General features: G+C 58.2%; 1 pseudogene; it reads right to left on the minus strand.

Annotated features, from left to right (window-relative positions):
• On the minus strand, window positions 1-1,491 carry LOC105870460 (acyl carrier protein, mitochondrial pseudogene; annotated as a pseudogene).
• Between the last annotated feature and the right edge of the window lie 8,469 nt (window positions 1,492-9,960).

Raw genomic sequence — 9,960 nt, forward strand, 5'->3', positions numbered from 1 at the left:
TGAAGTCAGCAATAATGCCAAACTGCGTTATCACGTCCAGACACCCGCCAGTATCACCCGAAACTTCCCTCGGTGAAGCAAGAGGGTCTGATATTTTATTCACATACATCCTTCTTATCTGCAACATGATCTACACTTTCCTGTGGACACATTAACTTTTCTGCATCTATATCAGGAATTTCAAACCCAAATTCATCTTCCATGGCCATGACAATCTCCACTTGGTCCAAAGTGTCTAAGCCCAGGTCTTTCATAAAATGAGAATTTACTGAAAGCTTCTCTGGGTCAATCCTGTCGTAGAGTTTCAACACATAAAGAACACGGTCCTTGATTCCCTCCAGTGTCAAAGGGGGAGCGTCACTGTAGTGGCGGCACAACCGTGTGACTTGACTTGGAACCTGCACTAGCATGGAGGCTGGCTGCGAAGCCCCAGGCCTCGTCCGGGTCCCCGCGGGGCACAGAACGGTGCTGAGCGCCCGGGCCGTGCCTAACGTGGGGACCCAGGGCAGCGAGGCGAAGGCCGAGAGCAGGTGGTGGACATAGGAGGAAAGGACACAAGCCGCCATAGCCACGCCGACCCAGAATGCACTGCCCAGAGCCAGAGTTTGTCTCTCTTTCTACTCCACCTGGACAACTTCCTGTCCAGGGCTAGAAAGTGTCCTGACTGTCCCTTTGGGGCAGAGATTAAAGGTAGCACAGGTTCGGGGCCCTGGCCAGCGTGCCCTGCCCTCTGACAGTGCATGATCCACTCCGTAAATATTTACCAGGCACCTCACTTGACCTGGAGCCTGTTGTTTCTTCAGCTGCAAAACGGGGCTTGTCGACTTGACTATAGTCATTCTTTCATTCGTCCATGCATTCCTTCAGTTTGGTGGCTCCCCTGTGCCTGGTGGTATCTCGGAAAGATACTGGAATCAGGATTCCTGCTTTGAGTTCTAGGCTCTGCCACTGGCTTCCCTGTTAGCTCGGGCCTCAGCCTTCCCATCCGTACAATGGCATCCGTGTCTGGGTCCCAACTCCTCTCCCTGTCCTGGGGGCTGTTGCAGGGTCTCCGGGGTGGCCTTTGGTCCTCAGGGTAACCAGCCTCGATGGGACACAAAGGATCAGCACAGTCCACGCCCTGGAGACAAAACACACCTGTGTGATTCACACCAGCTGCGGTTCGGTCTCCCCGTTTCTGTCGCCTTGAATGGGGCGCACTCTGATGGGTGCAGAGTTCAGACAACAAGGAGGCGTAGCATACTCAGGAAGACTTCCTGTGGGGCAGGCATACAGGAATTAGGAGCAGCTAATAATTTTGGAGAACTCACTGTGTGCCGGGGCTTGTGCTAAGAACACGCTTTATCTCATCTAATCCTCGTAACAAACTTGCCAGGTGAGAACTAGCATGATGCCCATTTTGAAGAAGAGGAAGCCAATGCCCAGGGAGAGGAAGTGTGATTTGAGCAAGGTTATTCATTTGCTCAAAAAATATTGACTGATGGGGAGTTGGTTGTGGGTTCAGAGTTTCGGTCTGGGATGATGAAAAAGCTCTGCAGGTGGACGGTGGTGATGGTTTTGCAACCATCTGGACGCACTTAACAGCCGCTGAGCTGTACACTTAAAAATGTTCAAATCGTAAATTTTGTGTCACGTATATTTTACCGCAATAAAAAAAAAAAAAACAAACGAAAGAGATGTATCGATCCCCAGTGAAGTTTCAGGCGCTGTGCGTGCTAGATGCTGTAGACACAGCACTGAAGACAACACGGAAATGTCTCTGGCTTTGTGGGGCTTGACGTTCTAGAACAGCAGTGTCCAGGAGACCTTTCTGTGCCAGGGTGACGGACGGACGGCTCCCGTGTGCCTGGCGCCGCAGGGCGGCCTCTGGCCACACGTGGCTGTTGAGCACTTGAAGCGGTGGCCAGCACAGCTGAGGAACTGGCTTTAATTTTATTTCATTGTGATTGATTTAAATTTAAACAGCCACAGGTGGCTGGTGCCTACTGAACTGGATGGTGCAGTTCTAGAAGGTCAGTCACATGTGAAAGGTAGAGCCGGGATTAGAACCCTAGTTTACCTGGCCTGACTTTGTGTCATTCAAGCTTTCGAGCACCACCTTTCAGCAGTTTGGACTTGTTGCTTCAGAACTGCCAGGGTAGCGTGTTGACGCTTCAGACCCCAGGCCCCTCTCAGACTTCCTGGATCAGGGTCTCGGAGGACAGGGCTCCGTAGTCTGCGTGTGTTTTTGTCAGACTGGCCAGGTGATTTTTTTTTTTTTTTTGTGGCAGAGACAGGGTCTTGCTGTGTTGCCCAGGCTGGTCTCGAACTCCTGGCCTCAAGTGATCCTCCTGCCTTGGCCTCACACAGCGCTGGGATTACAGGTGTGAGCTATGTTGCTGCCTACAGGTGATTCTGATGCATGAGAGGTCAAGTTTAAGACTCAAATCACCACCCTACTTGTCCAAGACTCCCTGCGGGGGGGAGAGCTTGAATGAGGTCTGACCTGCGCTGGGCCCCCTGGGGCCTGCTCAGGGGACTGTGCCCCTCAGGGCTTCCCCGACCCAGCTAGCCCAGGCTTGAAGATACCTAGTTCTGGCTCCTGGCCTGTGCGTCCTCGCCAGCCAGCACTGTTCCCTGGAGAGCGAGGGTTGGCTCGGTCCATGATCTGTTCAAAGAGACTGGGAGGGCTGCTGAGTGGTGCCATGCCATGTCCCCCCTCCCCATCTGTGGGGCTCCCAATCAGCTGGCCCAAGGCCCTGGCCCTCGCTGGTGGGCAGTGTGAGCGAGGCTTGGCCTGCTGCCCACCCCGCAGACCAGCCTGGCCCAGCAAGCGGAGGAAGGAAGGGAAGGCAGCCGGGCCAGCGGACACGGGTGGGGGTGACACAGGCCTCAGGAATTTGAAAACAAACACTAAGGCAGGGAAGGAAGAGGCTGCTGTTGGTGCCCGGCCGGTTCCCTCCCTCCCAGGGCAGGGGTGAATCCCAGCCCTGTGGACCGTGGCCCCTGGCTGGAACCAGTGCCCGGGGAGTTTCCACTCCGCTGGAGGGTGGGCCGGCCACGGGGGCGGGCGGGCTCTGCCCAGATACCAGAGCACCCTGGCTAGGGTTGGGGGGAAGCCCCGAGAGCCCGGCAGGAGGCTCAGCTGCGGCTGCATGCCTCATCAAGCGCTTATTGAGCACCCACAGTGTTCCCAGAATTCAGAGGGAAGGAGCAGGGGAAGGAGGCACATGGGAGATGATAGTGACAGAGGCGCATGGCCTGGGGGCCCTCCTGGAGGAGGTGGCCCCTGAACTGAGCCCTGAAGGGCAAACCCTAACAGGGTGGGACAGAATCTTACTAATCTCGCCCCTTCCCGCTCCCAGAGCCCACACCCCGTGAGTGGGCACGCGAGTGAGCAAGTGACCAGCAGATATGAAGAATGAATGAATGAATGAATGAATGAATGAATGAATGACGGAATAATGTGAAGTCTGAAGTCCCAAGGCCCAGACTGCAAACGAGGAGTCTGTCTTCCTATCCCCTGAGCTATGAATTCTTCACAATCCTAAGGGGACTTGGTTCCCAGAGACTCTGGAGCCAGCCTGCCAGGGTTCAAGTCCCACCTCAGTCACCTACCAGCTGTGTGACTTCGGACAAGTTATTTAACCTCTCTGGGCCTCGGGGCCTTTCCCTGTGAAATGGAGTAATAATACTGCCTATGTCCCAGGGTCTTTGTCAGAACTGAGTGAGTTCACACAAGTAAAGTGCTTAGAACCCTGCTGGGCACATCTCGAGCGCTACGGAGGTCTTGGCTGGTATCACTATTTGGATTGGCTGATGTTACTGTCTGGGTATTGGCCCGCTTGCTCATCAGTTCACTTGCCACTCACCCTCCGCTCTCTGATTCACTCCTCACGCACGCCTCCACTCCCCCACGCGCTCCTCCCTCTGCACCAGTCACCTGTTGAGCAATCCCGTGTGCCGAGTGCCCGGCTCTCTCCTCCCCGCCTCCCCAGCCCCCTTCGCCAGAACTAGACGGTGCCCACTGTGTGCCAACCACCGCGACAGCTTCATTAGTTCCTCCAAGCCCGAAACAAACAAGAAAGAGCTGTCTGTTGCAGGCGTGGCACGCTCAGACCAGAACCGGGGTGTAGGACAAAACCTCTAGCAGGGGCTCCTTGGCCAGGGGCCCTCGGCAGAGATGCCCTCTGCGGGCAGCCTCGCCCACTCCCCTCTGCGGCAGGTCGGATCCGCCCACGTGCCAGCCTCACCTCCCACACTCAGGCTCCGTTCCCGCCAGGCAGGAGCCCGGACCTGTGCACGGGGGCTCTGCCCCAGCCGGTGGGGTGAAAGCCCCGCGCTCCAGCCCATTTCACAGAGGACAAGTAGAGCCGGGCGCTGGGCGAGGTGACTGCAGGCTGATTAATGCTCAGCAGCCAAGCAGAAGATCCCGCAGCTTCCTTCTTCCCCGTGGCCCAGGAGAACAGGCCCTGCTGGGGAATGGTCTGCCAGCATCCGGTAAAAGCCATTTCCAGAACCCCTCCCACCGCCTGCCGGCCCATGCTGCACGTTGCAGCCTTTCCATGCATGACACAGCGGGGAAGCTCACTTGCACCTCAGGATAGGAAACAGGCTCAGAGAGGTAAGGGGACTTGCCCAAGGTCACAGAGCCAGTAAGGTCTGGGATTCAAACTGAGGCCTTCCGACACCCCATCCCACCCCCAGCGACAAGCGAGGTTGGCATCTGTGGAATGGGAGAGAGGCTGGGTTGGGCATGAGGTGATGTTTGGCCAGAGGGTGGGGCAGGAGGGGAGGAGAGAGTGAGAGGGGCAGGGCCCAGCGCAAGGCAGGAACAATGGCCGGGCCGGGGCGGGTAACGGGAGCCTCGCCAAGTCCAGGGCTCCTGGGCCGGCCCGCTGGGCCCTGGAAGCGCAGCAGCCGCACCCGTGGAGCTGCCAGGGCGACACCAGCCCCGATGCGCTGACTCAGCGATCGCATCGGTTTCCTGGAAAACTGGAGACGCGTGGGGGCGTCAGGGAGGGAGGCACCTGTTTGGGGAGCGCGTGTGGGCACCCTGTCCTGCCCTACAGCTCCTCCCCGCCCCTGCAGGGACTTACCTCCAGCTGCCCCCAGCGCCCCCCCACTGCGGGCCCAGACCCCAGAGCCGGCTGTGGGGCTGAGTCCAGGGTGCCACCAGGGCCCTGGGTGACCAGGACACCCGCCACCACCTCAGCCAGGCAGCATGGCCTCCCAGGCCACGGCCCCACTGGCCTTCCGCGGAGCCTTGTTTGCCCCACCCTGAAGGGGCAGGTGTAGAGGAGCATTGAGGCAAGGTCTATGTGACACCGGGTGCTGTCACTCTTCTTGGAAGAGTATCAGTGCCACTCTGCCATGGGGTGCAGCTTTAGGGGCACCAACAGCCTCCATGGCGTTGGGTCCCAGGCACCCCAGTCCTCAGGCACAAGGCGGGCAGTGGGCCCAGAAGGGCCTGCCGCAAGCGTGACATCCTGGAGGGGAGAATAGGATCAGGGCTCGGCTGCTGCAAACCGCATCACCAGGCGGAGGGGCTGAAGCCCCGCAGGGGACGCAGTGGGGGGCCCGTCACGTCCCCCTCCGGGCGGCAGTGGCCACCTATTCACAGTGGTGTGCTGGCAAGGGATTAACAGGTGGGGACAGGACAGGAGAGCTGATTTTCCAGCACCAGGGTGACTTCACCAACCACAGCGCTGGGAAGAGCTACCCTGCAGAGCCCATCTAGCGGGCTCCCGCATGGCTCTGGCAGGTCCCGCATGGCTCTGGCACGTCCGTGCTCCCGCCTGACTGCCTGCCCTACGGAGCTGCTGGGAAATCGCGCGGGGCTGGCGAACACGCATGCGCTCGGGGCTGGGGCTCGCTGCAGAGCTGGGGTGGGGGGCGCGCCGACAGCACCACGCTGCGGGCACTAGGTCTGGGTCAGATGCGCCTGGGTTCGAAGACGCTCTGCCCCTTGCTTGCTGTGCGACCTCAGGCAAGTCACTTCCCCTTGCTGAGCCTCGGTTTCCTCCTCTGTAAACTTTGGACGACACAAATAGAACCCGCTCCCGGGGTTGTTGCAGGGACTAAAGGAAGTAATCAGTGCCAGCGAAGTGGTGAACAACGCTCCCTACGCAGCGGTGGAGATATTTATCGTCCCATTATTCAGCCGCGAACTTGGCATAAAGGACTAGGACATCACAGGGCCAGGGGTGGGCCCCGAGCCTCTGGGGAAGAGCGTCTTTCAGTCTCGGGAACCCTCAGACCTGAGGCCTGTGCCCCGCGGACACAGCCGAGCAGCAGGAAGGCTCTACCTGCAGGCAGGCGGGTGCGGACCACGCAGGGCACCGCGCCGGGGACCCCACATCCTGGCCCTGTGCTCTGCTGCCCCCTCGTGGCTGGCCTGGGAAGGGTGCTGCTCCCACTAGGGGCAACCAGTCACAGGACAGCTGCAGCGACGCCCTACAAAGTCCAGTGCTGCTGCTGCTATTCCCACTGTACAGCTCGCAAAGAACCTTCTCAGCCAATCATAGGCTGCCACAGACAGGGTGCAGGGCTTAGGACTGAAATCAGAAGGGGGTTTAAGTCCCAAGCCACGTGCCAAGAGGTTATGTGACCTTGGCAAGTCATGTCACCTCTTGGAGCCCCAGACTCCTCATCTGCAGAACGGGGTGGCAAAAATAGGGCCGTTGTAGGGATTAGATGACCTAAAGCCTGGCACATAGGTTGAACTGAAGACAATAACACTGCTGTCGCTACTCAATGACACTTGCCCGGTCTGTCACCTTGATTTACATAAGGCTTCATACTAAGTCCTTTCCCAGGGGTGGGGGAGCTGATTTCAGTGGCATAAAGGGTGTTGCCTCCTGTGGCCCATGTTATCATGCCCATTTAACAGATGAGGAAATCAAGGCCCAGGAAGGGGAGGTAACTCGCCTGGCCGGTAGGTGGTAAGGCAGGACTCAAAGCCCGGGTGCTCAGCTGCCCCACACCCAGCTTTGGCAACCCCAAGGCACCGTCCGAATGTCAGGCCCAGGCAGCCGACCCCTTCCTCCCTCCTGCCAGCTCCCCTTGGGGCAGCTCTTGAGCCAAGAGCTTGAGAGTGGCTTCCAGAGGTCACCGGTCCACCTTCTGCGCCGCACCCCTGCAGGTGGCTGTTCATCCAGTTCTTCCCGCTGCTCTAGGGGAGGAGATTCCGCAATTCCGCTTCCTCCACTCGCCCAGGTGTTGGGGCGGTGCACACACCCGGCAGACTCTACCTCGAGTCCAGCCAGAGTCCCTCCCGCTGCCGTTTCAGCCCATTTCTTTTTGTTCTTTCTGGCCCAGTAGAAATACAATCTGGGGAGGACACTTGAGGCCCAGAGGGAGGGACCCTGGAATGGGGAAGGGTCACTCAGGGACAGGGAGTGACAGCCGAACCCAGGTTCAAATCCAGGTTAGGGAAGCAAGAGTGGCCTTTCGGGACCTCAGCAGCCTCAGCCCAGGTGGGGCAGCCACACCCGCAGCCTGAGGGCACCCGGACCCACCCCCTGCCACACTGGCACCATGTGGCTTTTGCAGGGGCTGGCATGGGAATTGGGGAGCAGAGGGGGTCTGAGGGTGGTGAAAAGCTCAGGCTCAGGATTCTTGCAGAACCAGGTTCGAACCCAGCAACACTCACTGAACTGCTCCTCGGCGCCAGGGACCGCAGATGGCCACTACTGGGAAGACAGCAAAGTCCCTGCCCTCATGGACCCCATGGTCCAATGGGGGTGATGACAGCAAACAGGGCGACAAATGAATAAATAAGGGATCCCAGAGTGGCCACTCCACTCTGCAGTGTCCCTGTACTGCCACCTCCACTGCAGCTCCCTGGATGTAGCTTCAGTGGCACCACCTCCAGGAAGCCTGCCCTGACCGATGGCGAGAGCAGGCTGCTCCCTTATTTGTGCCCCTACAGCCCCAGGGTTTGCCTCGCCAGGGCACTGAGTAAGCTCCCCACTGACGTTCACTGACACGCACGAAGGCACACAGACCTTAAGCGCAGAGCCCATTGTCCCACGCACGGCCCTGTGTAAACAGCACCCGTCCCTCCCTCACCAGGCCCTGCCCCTGCCCCAGGCCTTCCCCGCCCTGACCTCTATCCCATCAATTAGTCTCGCCTGCTTTTGTACGTGTGCAAATACAACCACCTAAGAGGTCTTCTCTGTGTCTGGCCTCGCTTCCCACGTAGGCAGGGACGTTATCCGTGGTTGTAAATGGCTTATTCTCATCACTGCACACTGTGAATGTTCCAGGGTTTTCATTTTACCACTGACAGCCATTTGGGTAGTTCCTAGCATTTTGGCTATTAATGGATAGCACTGCCAAGAACATGCTAATTGATGTCTTTTGGGGCACATAGGTCCCCAACTCTGTTGGGCGTCTACGCAGAGAAGGCAAGGATTGTCTGGGTGGCAGGGTGGGCGCGCACTCAGCGTTAGCAGGGACAACCAGACCATTTCCAAAGTTGCCCTGCTACCCCTCCCCTGACAGGGGGGAGAATGCTGCCGGCCCACAGCCTGGCAGCTCTGTCTGTCTGGGGCCCTGCACTGCACCTGTTTACTTACCCATCTCCCCCTCTGGGCAGTGCCACCAAGGCTAGGGGTGCTGCCTGTGTCCCCTGACACGAATCAGACAGCAGAATGAAAGGGTTGGAAAAATGGAAAGAGGAAGGGGAGGAGAGGGGGGAAATGGACAGAGAACTAGTGCACAACCTCACCAGCTGCCCAGAGGGGCTCACCGGCTCTCACTGAAGCCTCAGTGTGCCCTGAAATGAACAATCGAATAAGTTTCTTCCTCAGCAGTTTCATTTCAGGACAAAATCTTCTAAGCAATAGGTCCACAGTTCGGGGATCAAGGGAGTGACAGGGGCGGCAGGGTCCCCTCAGTCACTGTAGGAAAGGGTGTGGGCACTGGGTGGGGCGGGGGCTCCTGATGGCCTCTGGCTTGGACACTGGCTGGCAGACAGCCTCAGAGGCCAAAGCCCCGGGCCCAGACGTACCTACCTCCAGCTGCTGTCCTGCTCGATACCACCCCGCACTTCCCCCTCCTGCCGCAAGCACGGGCGGGGCCCTGCGTCCATCGCCAGGGCAAGGCCCAGTAGGCAGAGGCAGGCTCCACTGAGAGAGGGGCTCCCCCAAGATGCCTGGCCTGGATCTACCCCCTGGGCAGGTGGGCAGATGGGGAATGAGGGAAGTGGGCCCGGTGAGACCTCGTGCAGCCCCAGGCTCCTTGCCTGACAGCACGGCCCCAAAGCCAGGCCCTGTGGCCCCCAGCAGCCTATCCCAGTCTCAGGTGCCAGCCAGAATCCAGATGTGCCAGGGCAGGCTGCATGCAGGAGAGCTTGTTCCCTCTGCCTTGCCAGCCTGCTGCCAGCCTCGGCCTCCCCGTGCAGACTCAGCACTGGAAGCAGCACAAAGGCCCTTTGGTCTTCACTCGGTGCAGGAATCCAATTCCCAGACTTTAGGAGTTCCTTAAATCCCCGTGCTCCGTGCAGCTCCGGCACAATGAAAGCCACCCACTTGTGGTGACTTCTTACGGGCCAGGCACTGTGTAAACTGCTTACATACTTTATTTCACAGTGGCTCCGTGAAATAGGTACCATTATTGTCATACCCATTTTGCAGATGAGTTAACTGAGGCTTAGAGTCTTAAGGAGACATTAAGGAGGCTTGATGTCTTGCCCCAAAACACATGGCACCTCTGTCTGTGAGAGGGCCTAGGAGCAGTGACAGACACCTCAGTAGCAATGAGCACACCCACACCTGGATATTAGTTTCTAAACACCACTTTCCAAAATAAAAGGAATCATGCTCCTTAGAGAAATGGCTGACTTGACTCTAGCATGAGGCAGAAAAAGTGCAAGATGAGCCTGGAGCATCTTTTATTTTTTTGAGACAGAGTCTCACTCTGTTGTCTGGGCTAGAGTGAGTGCCGTGGCATCAGCCTAGCTCACAGCAACCTCAA

Source organism: Microcebus murinus, chromosome 2 (genome assembly GCF_040939455.1).
Source record: "Microcebus murinus isolate Inina chromosome 2, M.murinus_Inina_mat1.0, whole genome shotgun sequence".
NCBI lineage: Eukaryota > Metazoa > Chordata > Mammalia > Primates > Cheirogaleidae > Microcebus > Microcebus murinus.